This window comes from Bos taurus, chromosome 5 (assembly GCF_002263795.3).
Source record: "Bos taurus isolate L1 Dominette 01449 registration number 42190680 breed Hereford chromosome 5, ARS-UCD2.0, whole genome shotgun sequence".
NCBI lineage: Eukaryota > Metazoa > Chordata > Mammalia > Artiodactyla > Bovidae > Bos > Bos taurus.
In genome coordinates this window covers 15,223,786-15,238,900 of record NC_037332.1, presented here as the reverse complement: position 1 = coordinate 15,238,900, position 15,115 = coordinate 15,223,786, and positions in this window count along the sequence as shown.

The following is a 15,115-nucleotide window of genomic DNA, read 5'->3' as shown; positions in this document are numbered from 1 at the left end:
TCTCAAAGAGTTGGTCACTGAGTGACTGAACTGATGAATATTGGGGTATATGTATCATTTCAAATAAAAGTTTTCATCTTTCCAAGTACATATCCAGGAGTGGGATTGCTTGATCATATGGTAGCTCTATTCTTAATTTTTAAAGGAATTTCCATACTGTTTTCCATAGTGACTGCACCTATTTACGTTTCCACCAAAAGTATAGAAGGGTTCCCTTTTTTCCACACTCCCTCCAGCATTTGTTAATATGATTCATAAGCTTTTATGAACAAAAGCTCATTCTGACTATTGAGGTGATACCTCATTGTTGTTTTGATTTGCATTTCTGTAATCATTAGCACGGAGAAGGCAATGGCACCCCACTCCAGTACTCTTGCCTGGAAAATCCCATGGACTGAGGAGCCTGGTGGGCTGCAGTCCATGGGGTCGCAGAGAGTCGGACATGACTGAGCGACTTCACTTTCACTTTCATACATTATGGCAACCCACTCTAGTGTCCTTGCCTGGAGAATCCCAGGGACAGGGGAGCCTGGTGGCTGTCTATGGGGTCACACAGAGTCAGACACAACTGAAGTGACTTAGCAGTAGCAGCAATCATTAGCAATGTTGAGCAGTTTTTAAATGTGTGTTGGCTATCCGTATGCCTTCTTTGGAGAAATGTCTAAGTACATCTTCTGCCCATTTTTTGACTGGGTTGTTTGTTTTTTGATATTGAGCTTCATGGGTTGCTATATACTTTGGATATTAACTCCCTTGTCAGTCACATTATTTGCAAATATTTTCTCCTATTCCATAGGTTGCCTTCATTTTACTGATGGTTTTCTTTGCTATGAAAAAGCTTTTAAGTTTGATTAGGTCCCATTTGTTTATTTTTGCTTTTATTCCTCTTGCCTTGCGAGACTAACCTAAGAGTTTAGATAAGTCTAAATTTCTAAGAATGTTTTGCCTTTGTCCTCTTCTAGGAGTGGTATTGTTTCTTGTCTTAATTAAGGTCTTTAAGCCATTTTGAGTTTATTTTTGTATATGGTGTGAGAGAGTGTTCTTTTTCTACTGAGGCACAGTTGCTTTATGATGTTGTATTAGTTTCTGCTGTACAACAAAGTGAGTCACCCATTTATATCCCCTCTTGGATCCCCCCACCCCCATTGCACCCATGCATGTTGCTGCAGAACACTGAGATGAGCTCCCTGTAATATTCATCAGGTTCCTATTAGCTATCTATTTAACACAAGGTAGTGTGTATATGTCAATTCCAATCTCCCAATTCAGCACCCCCTCCTTCCCCCAACTCATGTCCACACATCCATTCTCTATGTCTGCATCTTATTTCTATGCTGCAAATAGGTTTATCTGTTCCATTTTTCTAGATTCCACATATGTGCATTGATATACACAGAGTCTCTTTCTGACTTACTTCGTTCATATGACAGACTCTAGGTCTATCCATGTCTCTACAAATGATAAACTTTGTTCCTTTTTACTCAGGAATTCCACTACCAGGCAGATATCCTGAGAAAACCATAGTTCAAGAAGACAAATGTGTCCCAGTGTTCATTGCAGCACTATTTGCAATAGCCAGGATGTGGAAGCAACCTAAATGTCCATCAACAGATGAATGGATAAAGACTTGGTACATACACACAATGGAATGTTACTCATCCATAAAAATGAGGAGGTGTTCTATTTCATTGATTTACATGCAGCTTTCTAGCTTTCCCGACACAATTTTCTGAAGAGACTGTCTTTTTTCCCTTGTATATTCTTGCCTCCTTTGTTGTAGATTAATTGACCATAACTGTGTGGGTTGATTTATGGACTCTTTCTTCTGTTCCATTGATCTGTATGTCTGCTTTTGCACCATGATGGTTTTTTTAAGTTATTTTAAATTAATTTTGTTGGAGTATAGTTGTGTTACAATGTTTTGTTAGTTTGTACTGTACAGCAAAGTGAATCAGCTATATGTATACACGTGTATGCATGCTAACTTGTTTCAGTCGTGTTCAACTCTTTGCAACCCTATGGATTGTAGCCGGCCAGACTTTTCTATCCAATAACACCTCTTTTTTGGATTGCTTTCCCATTTAGGTCACCACAGAGCATTGAGTAGAGTTCCCTGAGCAATGCAGTTGGTTCTCATTACTTATCTTTTTCATACATGGTATCAATAGTGTATATATGTCAATCAAAATCTCTGAATTCCTTCCACTTTCCATTCCCCTGTTTATAGCCATAATGTCTATATATTTTTTCTATGTATCTATGTCTTTCTTTCTGCTTTGCTATTAAGATCATCAATACCATTTTCCTAGATTCTACATATATGTGTTAATCTACCATATTTGATTTTCTCTTTTTGACTTACTTCACTCTGCATGACAATTTCTAGATCAATCCATGTGGATCTCTACAAATGATCCAAGCTTTGTAGTACTGTCTGAAGTCTGGAAGGGTTATACCTCCAGCTTTGTTCTTTTTCTTCAGAATTGCTTTGGCAATTCTGGGTATTTTGTGATTCCATATAAATTCAAATTGATGAATAAAGCATGCTCTTTGACTTTAGGAAAATTCTAACTAAAAAAAGTACAAAAATGAGTCAGAAGGTAAAGAATGTATAAGCAAGATATGCAATTCATTGCAAGTATGTGAACTGAAGACGCTCCAAAAAAATAAAGATGGTGCCATGATCCTTGAAAATTAATCTGGCACTGTCTTTGGGGAGTCACATCAGTATTTCAGGCCAATAGAAAAATAAGAACTATTTTACACATACCTGACTTTTATATTTGTTCACAGATTATGGGGATTGTACATGTATTCTGCACTGACCTTGAAACAGATTGTCAAAAAGGAATGGGAACGAGAATAATGAGTTCTGTGAATTGTAAACTGCATATTCCATGTTTTGTCTGCATAATGAAAAAAGAGTCATCTTCAGAAAAAAGATCGTATGTTTGCTTTCAAACATTTTTAAAAGACCAATTTAATACGTAGGAAGGGATAAGCATTACACTTAATCACTTTGAGTAAAAGTCCAAGGTACAGAGGAAATTGATACATTTCCATAACAATGGATACTTTCCATTTAATTATACCCACTGCCCTAAGTCATCTGAGGGCAGGAAGTTTCCTCCTTCTTTATGCTGTGTCATTACTACTGAGGTTTTCTAGATGCAAAGTCAGCACCCAATCAAGACTTATTGAATGAAGTAAGTAACAATTCGTTTATAAAGGGTCCCAGATTGCTTTGTGTTTTTTAAGAAAACAAGATTTAAGATGAAAGATACCACTGACAAAGTATATCTAAACTTCAGAATTTTGAATCCAGCCTAATGCAATTATGTACCAGTATTGCCCGAAATTAAGTGCCAAATACCTTACAAGTGCATAGAGATAAGAATTTTAGTAAGACGATATGAATACTTAAGAATATTAATCTTATAAATAAGAATACTGTAAGAATATAAATCTTCTATATAAAACAGCTATATTGCCTTATTTTGTGAAAGAAAAAAATTATATATGAAATAATTTGTTCAAATGTTTCTAAGATATTCTTATTTGATTTTTATAAGTTAAAATATTTTTATTATTAACTCTAAAATTAAGTTAGCCCCTTTTGTACACATGTAAATAGAAAAGTAATTACTAAGAGAAGTACACAGTTGGAAGATATAGACTAAGATATGTTTATGCCTAAAAAAACATTTTTGTAAAAACAAGAATTAGTATCAAGGTAAATTTTAAGTACTTTGTCTTATAATGTATGATATTTAAACATATAATTTGCCTTCTTTAAAAAAAATTTAATACTATCTATTTGGAAAAGCAGAATGGTGTATATTTTCCTATTCCAAAGTAGATAGAATTTTGACAGGGGCAGGAAATGTGTTTGAACTCCCTATTATGTAGAAATAATCCTCTATTTAAGGAACAGTCTTGGCAGCTGTGTTCAGGTGGCCGTGTAGACTGATCTGTGCTTCCTCACCAAATCAGAACAAAAGAGAAGAAAACACATTTTAGCCATCATGCTGCAGATAACTGAAATGAAAAATTACAAAGTAAATTGTTTTTGGCCAAACTGTTTCCTCCACAGAACTGAATATCTAAATGTGGTTTCCATTTTTCCACTGACAGGTCACAAGTTCCATTCTGGGTGACGTCTGAGATCCTGACTCAGGATGTAAACTAGGAGGGTCCAGGTCATGGTGACAGTAACCGAAGTTATTAGATTTATTAATGTATTAGTCATCCTGCTAAAAATGTTGATATGAAATGGGCGTACAGCATTGCTTTAACTTCTGTTTTATTATTCTGATTTTAGCTCAATTATATAATCTAATTTGATTGAATTCAAGAGAATAGATTATAGTTAAACAGTAGTTATAATTTACACTTAGGTAGATAAAGAAAAAAAACATATATATATATATATATATATACACACACACATACACCTGAAAGGACAATGGAAGCTATGTTCTATTAAAAATTCAACTTTCAAAATTTAACAATCATGTATTTAAATTTAGCTCTAAATTTAGCTGTATGGACAAAAGAAATCACTACATGATAATTAGGGCTATCCTCTAGATTTTAGCATCTCTGCCTCATGCAATTTACATCAAAATTTACTTACATCCAATCTTATTTGGATGATATTCAAACATAAAATTTGGTTTCTAAATTAATACTGAGGAATCTGTATACAGGTCAAGAAGCAACAGTTAGAACGGGATATGGAAAAACAGACTGGTTCCGAATCGGGAAAGGAGTACATCAAGGCTGTATATTGTCACCCTGATTATTTAACTTATATGCAGAGTACATCATGAGAAATGCTGGACTGAATGAAGCACAAGCTGCAATCAAGATTGCTGGGAAAAATATCAAAACCCTCAGATATGCAGATGACACCATAACTTTTCTCTCAAGGAGTAAGTGTGTTTTAATTTCATGGCTGTAATCACCATCTGCAGTGATTTTGGAGCTCCCCAAAATAAAGTCTGCCACTGTTTCCCCTATTTGCCATGACGTGTTAGGACCAGAAGCCATGATCTTAGTTTTCTCAATGTTGAGCATTAAGTCAAATTCTTCACTCTCCTCTTTCACTTTCATCAAGAGGCTCTTTAGTCCTTCTTCACTTTATGCCTTAAGGGTTGTATCATCTGCATATCTGAGGTCATATCATATATCTCTCTTGGCAATCTTGATTCCAGCTTGTGCTTCTTCTAGCCGAGCATTTCTCATGATGTACTCTGTATATAAGTTAAATAAGCAGAGTGACAGTATACAGCCTTGATGTGTTTGTTCCTTTTCCGATTTGGAACCAGTCTGTTGTTTCATGTCTGGTTTTAACAGTTGTTTCCTGACCAGGGTACAGATTTCTCAAGAGGCAAGTCAGGTAGTCTGGTATTCCCATCTCTTTAAAAATTTTTCACAGTTTGTTGTGATCCACACAGTCAAAGGCTTTGGCATAGTCAATAAAGCAGAAATAGTTGTTTTCCTGGAAATCTCTTGCCTTTTCAATGATCCAACAGATGTTGGCAATTTGATCTCTAGTTCTTCTAGAGATCACCTGGAAGTTCATGGTTCACATACTCCTGAAGCCTGGCTTGGAGAATTTTGAGCATTTCTGTGCTAATGTGTGAGATGAGTGCAACAGTGTGGTAGTTTGAGCATTTTTTGGCATTGCCTTTCTTTGAGATTGGAATGAAAACTTACCTTTTCCAGTCCTGTGGCCACTGCTGTGTTTTCCAAATTTTCTGGTATATTGAATACAGCACTTTCACAGCATCATCTTCTAACATTTGAAATAGCTCAACTGGAAATCCATCACCTCCGCCAGCTTTGTTCGTAGTGATGCTTCCTAAGGCCCATTTGACTCTGCATTCCAGGATGTCTGGCTCCAGGTGAGTGATCACACCATTGTCATTATCTGGGTCATGAAGATCTTTTTTGTATGGTTCTTCTGTGTATTCTTGCCCCCTCTTCTTAATGTCTTCTGCTTCTGTTAGGTCCATACCATTTCTGTCCTTTATTGTGCCCATCTTTGCAAAAAATGCCCCCTTGGTATCTCTAATTTTGTTGAAGACATCTCTAGTGTTTCTCATTCTATTGTGTCCTCTGTTTCTTTGCATTGATCACTGAGGAAGGCTTTCTTATCTCTCCTTGCTATTCTTTGGAACTCTGCTTTCAAATGAGTTTATCTTTCCATTTCTCCTTTGCTTTTCACTTCTCTTCTTTTCACAGCTATTTGTAAGGCCTCCTCAGACAGCCATTTTGCCTTTTTTGCATTTCTTTTTACTGGGGATGATCTTGATTCCTGTCTCCTGTACAATGTCACAAACCTCCATTCATAGTTCATCAGGCACTGTATCAGATCTAATCCCTTGAATCTATTTCTCACTTTCACTGTGTAATTGTAAGGGATTTGATTTAGGTCATACCTGAATGGTCTAGTGGTTTTCCCTACTTTCTTCAATTTAAGTCTGAATTTGGCAATAAAGAGTTCATGATCTGAGCCACAGTCAGTTCCTGGTCTTGTTTTTGCTGACTGTATAGAGCTTCTCGATCTTTGGCTGCAAAGAATATAATCAATCTGATTTCGGTGTGTGTCATCTGGTGATGTCCATTTGTAGAGTCTTCTCTTGTGTTGTTGGAAGAGGGTGTTTGCTATGACCAGTTCGTTTTCTTGGCAAAACTCTTTTTTAGCCTTTGCCCTGCTTCATTCTGTACTCCAAGGCCAAATTTGCCTGTTACTCCAGGTGTTTCTTGACTTCCTACTTTTGCATTCCAGTCCCCTATAATGAAAAGGACATATTTTTGGGGTGTTAGTTCTAGAAGGTCTTGTAGGTCTTCATAGAACCACTCAGCTTCAGCTTCTTCAGCATTACTGGTCAGGGCATAAACTTAGATTACTCTGATATTGAATGGTTTGCCTTGCAAATGAACAGAGATCATTCTGTCATTTTTGAGATTGCATCCAAGTACTGCATTGAGGACTCTTTTGTGGACTATGATGGCTACTCCATTTCTTCTAAGGGATTCTTGCCCACAGTGGTTAATAAAAAAAAAAAAAACATCTAATGTGCCATGTAAGATTACTTTAATCAGAAAACATTATATGAAAGAAAAGTAATAAGAGAAATAAGATGAACTCACGCAAAACTAAATTTGTATTAGATGAAGATATTTTTTGTGTTGTTTGTTACAATAGCAGTCAAAGCTCATTAACAATGTAAGATAATCTTCATTTATGATGACTGAACCCTAATCTGCTACCAAAATTATGAGTTTAAAAAATGATTAATATAAGTTTCCAGGAAATAGTTTTCATTGCAGTTTTAGCAATGCCAAAATTTCTTGGCTCAATGTATGTACATTACAGGAAAATTAATACAGCTGACATCCTATGGCACATTACACTATAAAAATCTGGGTGAGATCAATTTTTTATTGTACAGATATAAAACTTGCTCTAAAGCCTTGACTTGGACTTTAAAGGTATAGGACAGTATAAGCCATTTTAAAGACTTCTGCTTTTGCTCTGAGTAGAAGGGTGAACTTTTGTAAAATTCTGAGCAGAAGAGAATCTGGTTGGATATATGCTTTAACAGAATCGTCCTGATTCCTATATTGGGCAGAGATACAAGCAATTCAGTAAGAACAGGGTAGTAAGCTTGTGGCTGTCAATGTCATGAGAAATGATCAGATTCTGTATTTACCTGTATTTTTAAACAAGAGTGAAGATTTCTTCACCAATCCTATATAGGGTATGACAAAAAGAAAAAAGTCAGTAATGTCATGGCTTAGCACTAGAACCATGGAGTTGCCATTGACAGAGACAAGTAAGGCCAGGGTGGAGCAGAGTAGGGCAGAGAATGAAGAGTTCATTTTTAGGCTCATGAAGGTGAGATGATTCAGCATTCAGTGTATGTATTGCTTCCAAAGAGCATGTAGCAAGTTTCTGTTGTGAGTGCTGTTTACTGGAGTTAGTTATTTCTCTGGTTCTCTTGCTTCCTGCAACATTATCTATTTCTTAATTTGCCTGGTTGTTCTTTCTTATCCACTGGATTCAGTATCAGTTCAGTCACTCAGTTGTGTCCAACTCTTTGTGACCCCATGGACTGCAGCAGGCCAGGCACCCCTGTCCATCACCAAATCCCGGAGTTTACTCAAACTCATGTCCATCGCATTGGTGATACCATCCGACCATCTCATCCTCTGTTGTCTCCTTCTCCTCCTGCCTTCAATCTTCACCTGCATCAGGGTCTTTTCAAAAGAGTCAGTTCTTCACATCAGGTGGCCAAATATTGGAGTTTCAGCTTTAGCATCAGTCCTTCCAATGAATATTCAGGACTGATTTCCTTTAGGATGGACTGTTTGGATCTCCTTGCAGTCCAAAGGACTCTCAAGAGTCTTCACCAGCACCACAGTTCAAAAGCATTAATTCTTCTGTGCTCAGCTTTCTTTATAGTCCAACTCTCACATCCATACATGACTACTGGAGAAACCATAGCTTTGACTAGATGGACATCTGTTGGCAAATTAATGTCTCTGCTTTTTAATACGCTGTCTAGGTTGGTCATAACTATTCTTCCAAGGCCAACCATCTTTTAATTTCATGGCTGCAGTCACCATCTGCAGTGACTTTGGAGCCCCCAAATATAAAGTCACTAAATGTTTCTATTGTTTCCCCATCTATTAGCCAAGAAGTGCTGGGACCAGATGGCATGACTTAGTTTTCTGAATGTTGAGTTTTAAACCAACTTTTTCACTCTCCTCTTTCACTTTCATCAAAATGCTCTTTAGTTCTTCTTTGCTTTCTGCCAAAAGGATGGTGTCATCTGCATATCTGAGGTTATTGATATTTCTCCCAGAAATCTTGATTCCAGCTTGTGCTTCATTCAGCCCAGCATTTTGTGTAATGTACTCTGCATATAAGTTAAACAAGCAGGGTAACAGTATATATCCTTGACATTCTCCTTTCCCGATTTGGAACCAGTCTGTTGTTCCATGTCCAGTTCTAACTGTTGCTTCTTGACCTACATACAGATTTCTCAGGAGGAAGGTAAGGCAGTCTGGTATTTCCATCTCTTGAAAAATTTTCCAGTTTGTTGTGATCTACACAGGCTAAGGCTTTAGCGTAGTCAATAAAGCAGAAGTAAATGTTTTTCTGGAACTTTCTTGCTTTTTCAATGATCCAACAGATGTTGGCAATTTGATCTCTCATTCCTCTGCCTTTCCTAATACAGCTTGAACATCTAGAAGTTCACAGTTCACATACTGTTGAAGCCTCACTTGGAACATTTTGAGCATTACCGTGCTAGCATGTGAGATGAGAGAAATTGTGCAGTAGTTTGAGCATTCTTTGGCATTGCCTTTCATTGGGATTAGAATGAAAACTAACCTTTTCCAGTCCTTTGGCTCTTGCTGTGTTTTCCAAATTTGCTGGCATATTGAGTGCAACACTTCCCTAGCATCATCTTTTAGCATTTGAAATCACCTAACTGGAATTCCATCACCTCCACTAGCTTTGTTTGTGCTGATGCTTCCCAAGGCCTACTTGACTTCACATTCCAGGATGTTTGGCTCTAGGTGAGTGATCACGCCATCATGATTACCTGGGTCGTGAAGATCTTTTTTGTACAGTTCTTCTATGTATTCTTGCACCTCTTCTTAATATCCTCTGCTTCTGTTAGGGCCATACCATTTCTTTATATTGTTCACTGAGGAAGGCTTTCTTATCTCTCCTTGCTATTCTTTGGAACCCTGCATTAAAATGGGTATGTCTTTCCTTTTCTCCTTTGCCTTTCACCTCTCTTCTTTTCTCAGCTATTTGTAAGGCCTCCTCAGACAACCATTTTGCCTTTTTGCATTTCTCTTTTTTGGGGATGATCTTGATCATCTGCCTCCTGTACAATGTCACAAACCTGCATCCATAATTCTTCAGGCACTCTGTCTATCAGATCTAATCCCTTGAATCTGTTTGTCACTTCCAGTGTATATTCGTAAGGGATTTGACTTAGGTCATACCTGAATGTTCCAGTGGTTTTCCCTATTTTCTTCCATTTAAGTCTGAATCTGAAGTATACAGTATACAGAATATGATGTATACAGTATAGGGTTCATTATACAACTAGGCAAAGAGGGTTTAAGATCTAGGAAAGTTTTTTCCCTTCACTGGAGCAGATGATTCTTTGCTTAGGAAAGTAGCTGGGGTCCTCAGCAAACTAGAGTTGCCTTAATACTACCAGTGATTGAATTAGAAGTCACACTTCTTCAATCCTCGCAAGTGCCTTTCACCCTTATTTGGGAGTGTAGACCATAAGTATCTTAATCAGAATCCTGCATGATTTACCAATGTCCCTGGCAAGCCTTGAATCCAACTTGAAATTCTATTTCTGTAAATCTTTCAAAAACTCTTATCAGTTTCTTGGCCTCTCAATTGCCTCTTCCAGTATTGGCAGGTTCTCTAAAGGAAATGTACAGTTAAATAGTAAGTTCACATCTCTAGGTTTTAGTTCTTTACTTTTGGAACTTGACCCTATAATTGCCTTACTAGTATCTCATCATGATATTTACACACACATGCATATACACACACACAAACACATACACACATACCACATTTCTTAGTACAAGGATTAAACCAAGTTTTCATTGCCATTACCCAAAGCAATTTTAAATCAATATTTTATACCTATTAAAGACAGTGGAAAGATAACAGTTTAGAAAGTATAAAAGCAGAGGTGTTTCTTTCATTCAAAAACATTGTTTTCAACCCTATTCTAGGTGGCAAGATACAGCAAGGAACAGATAGCCATGATGCCCACTCTCCAAGAACTTACATTCTACTAAAGGAAGATGAAATCAGATGTCACCAGGGTAGTAGTGGTGGTGGTGTTTTACTCGCTAAGCTGTGTCTTACTCTTGCAACCCCATGGACTGTAGCCCACCAGGCTCCTCTACCCAGGCAAGAATTCTGGAGTGGGCTGCCACTTCCTTCTCCAGGGGGGGTCGTCCCAACCCAGGAATTGAACCTGGGTCTCCTGCACTGCAGGCAGATTCTTTACCAACTGAGCTATAAGGGAAGCATCACCAGCACTATGATGGCTTTTAAGAAGGGTCCTGTAATATCGAGTAGGCAGCAGCTTCTTTACACTGAAAGGTCAGCAAAGTATTGGCTTTGGAGAGGACACAGGTTAAGAAATGAAAGACAAGAAGAAACAACTCATACGACAATATTCCTTGAAGTGTTGAGCAGAACTATATGTGCCTGAGAAATAAGAAGGGGCAAGTGCATCTGTACTCTGCTAATTACCAGAGAGAACTGTAGAAGAATTTGGGGAGTCAAGTAAGGACAAAATCATACAGAGTCTTACAGGTCAAGATAAGAAATCTAATAAATAAAACCGGCCTATGTAGGTTTATTTAAGACATCAAACTTCCAACAAAATAATGAAGAGAACAAGAAAGGTAAACTCTTACCTGCTGGAAACTCATCAAAAAGAATGAGAAAGGGTTTTATTTTTTAAAATATATCTTTCAACTCAAACATTTCTTTTTCTTCTCCTAGTAACTTCTAAATTGATGTGATATTAGGTTAAACCAGTGGGCCTGTGTTGCGTAGTTATGTTTTTTTCTCTTAGACCCAAGCTAAAATGAGAGGAAATAAAAGAAGGAGCAAACTGCCATCCTGCAATCTCCAGTGTGTGATACCAATATAGGCAAGATCATCACTGCATTCTAATAGTAAAAAGTTCTGCAAAGAGAAAAATGTACTTTTAAATTAGCCATATCTAACAGCCATCCTCCTTTGGCAATCCATGATAAAGCAAGGATTGAATTTTCCATATCCAGCAAATACTACCATGTTTGTGCTGTCAGTGATAATATCGTGTTCCATCAGGGTCCCTGAAGACACGAGAAACTACATTCAAAGCTTCCTTATGCTCTCCTTTCTTGTGTACCACTGTAATTTAAGATTTTATTTTTGAAAAATTGAACCAGGACATTTATTTCATCTTCAAGTAGTGTGTGTATGTGAGTATTGTGTGTTCTCTTCCTCCCAAGCAGTCATAGAACATCTCTCAAGTAATACCATTTTTTGAATTGGTGGTTTTGGAAACAAATGGAAAGAAGAAAAAATGATATTTCATTATCATGACAGCAGATGGTGCTTAAGGAAAAAAAGTACATTTTATTAATTAACCACATGATGGGATCACTCACCTAGACCTGGACATCCTAGAGTATGAGGTCAAGTGGGCCTTAGGAAGTATTACTACAAACAAAGCTAGGGGAGGTGATGGAATTCCAGCTAACCTATTTAAAATCCTAAAAGTTGCTGCTGCTAAAGTGTTATATTCAATATGTCAGCAAATATGGAAAACCCAGCAGTGGCCACAGGACTGGAAAAGGTGACTTTTCAGTCCAATTCCTAAGAAGAGCAATGCCAAAGAATGTTCAAGCTATCATACAATTGCAATCATTTCACATGCTAGCAAGGTTATGCTCAAAAATCCTTCAAGTTAGGCTCAGCAGTACATGATCTAGGAACTTCCAGGTTCCAAACAAGCTGGGTTTCAAAGAGGCAGAGGAACCAGAGATCAAATTGCCAGCATTCATTGGATCATAGCTAGGGAGTTCAAGAAAAAAATTTACTGCTTATTCATTGACTACATTAAAGCCTTTGACTGTGTGGATCACAACAAACTGTGGAAAAATTCTTAAAGAGATGGGAATACAAGACTACCTTACCTGTCTCCAGAGAAACCTGTATGCAGGCCAACAAGCAACAGTTTGAATCAGACGTGGACTAAAAGGACCGGCTCAAAACTGTGAAAGGAGTATGTCAGTCTATATATTGTCACCCTGCTTACTTAGCTTCCATGCAGAGTGCATCATGTGAAATCCTAGGCTGGCTGAATCACAAGCTGGAATCAAGACTGCCAGGAGAAATATCAATAACCTCAGATATGCAGATGATACCACTCTAATAGCAAAAAGTGAAGAAGAACTAAAGAGCCTCTTGATGAGGGAGATAGAGGAGAGTGAAACGGCTGACTTGAAACTCAACATTCAAAAAACTAAGATCATAGCATTTGGTCCCATCACTTCATGGCAAATAGAAGGGGGAAAAGTGGAAGTAGTGACAGATTTTATTTTCTAGGGCTCCAAAACCACTGCAGATGGTGACTGCAACCATGAAATTAAAAGATGCTTGCTCCTTGGAAGGAAAGCTATGACAAACTTAGACAGTACATTAGATAGCAGAGACATCACTTTACCGACAAATGCCCAAACACTCAAAACTATATGTGAGAGTTGGACCATAAGGAATGCTGAGCACTGAAGAATTGACGCTTTTGAATTGTGGGGCTGGAGAAGACTCTTAAGAGTCCCTTGGACTGCAAGGAGATCAAGCCAGTCAGTCCTAAATAAACTCATGAATAGGAAATCAACCTTGGAAGGACTGATGCTAAAGCGGAAGCTCCAATTCCTTGGCCACCTGATGCAAAGAGCTGACTCGCTGGAAAAGACTTTGATGCTGGTAAAGATTGAAGGCAAAAGGAGATGGGGGTGGCAAAGGATGAGATAGCTAGATAGCATCACCAACTCAATGGACATGAATTTGAGTAAACTCCGGGAGATACTGGACAGAGAAGTCTGGCATGCTACAGCCCATGGGGTCACAAAGAGTAGGACACAAGTTAGCAACTGAACAACAACACAGTTGCAGCATGACAAGTTTAATGAAATAACTAGAGCCAAGCTGCAGGTCTAGAAAGATGGACGGTCCAGGAGTCCAGCGGAAAAATCTTGACCTGTCCAGGGCCTGTTTGAGATTTGCTGCCATCTACTGACAGCTTTCTGTTATGGCCTAAATATCAATGATGATTGGTGGGTTTTTAAATATTTCCTGCTTAGTGTGAGATCACTAAGCACAAGGAGATCCAACCAGTCCATCCTAAAGGAAATCAATCCTGAATATTCATTGGAAGGACTGATGCTGAAGCTGAAACTCCAGTACTTTGGCCACTTGATGAGAAGAACAAACTCATTGGAAAAGACCCTGATGCTGGGCAAGATTGAAGGCAGGAGGAGAAGGGGATGACAGAGGAAGAGATGGTTGGTTGGCATCACCGACTCGATGGACATGAGTTTGAGAAAGCTCTGGGATTTGGTGAGGGACAGGGAAGCCTGGCATGCAGCAGTCCATGGGGTCGCAAAGAGTCGGACACGACTGAGCTACTGGACTGGAATTGCTTGATGTGAAACTGAGAGTCTTAGAGGGCTCTCCTCTTTCCTTAACAAAGTAGATTTGGAAATCGTACTAATCATATTGAACAATAATTATGTATCTATCAGTTTCACTTCTATAAATCCCTTGTAAACAGTGCATTTTTAGGTTCTCAGTGCCTCAGTTTAGTTCAGTTCAGTCGCTCAGTTGTGTCCCACTCTTTGCGACCCCATGAACTGCAGCATGCTGGGCTTCCCTGTCCATCACCAATTCCTGGAGCTTGTTCAAACTCATGTCCATCGAGTTGGTGCCTAGTGGCTTTATTTATTGTATTACAATAAGCTGCTCACATGCCTGTCTCTCTACCTAGACACCTCTGAGTGGTTGAGCGAATCTTCTGTCATAGTAATATAAAGAATAACATCTATTGAATGTTTCTGTGTAACAGACGCTGTTACAAATTCTTCATATACTTTTTCTCGTTTAATATCATCACAAAGCAGGCATAATTCTAGTCTTTTACTTTAAAAAGCAGACACAGATATAGCAGGCAATGCTCTTGCTCTCAGAAGAGTCCTGAACTTGGTTTGAAGCTCTGCTGTCTACATTGAAATTCGTATTTATATCTTGGAACATGAAGTGAGACAAGGGTGCATGACAGTGAGCAGTGGGGACAAGTCTGGGGATACAAGTGCAAGTACCAGTTAGCTTAGGATCATGGGCCCGACAGGCCTGGTAGCCCATCTCATAGGATCCAGACTCATGACACTTGGGTATATAGGATCTAATGAATTGTGAGCCCCTTAAAACAGAATATTCCTTGAAAGAAGATACTTAAAACAGCAGAAATGCTGACCTGCTGGCCTTGAA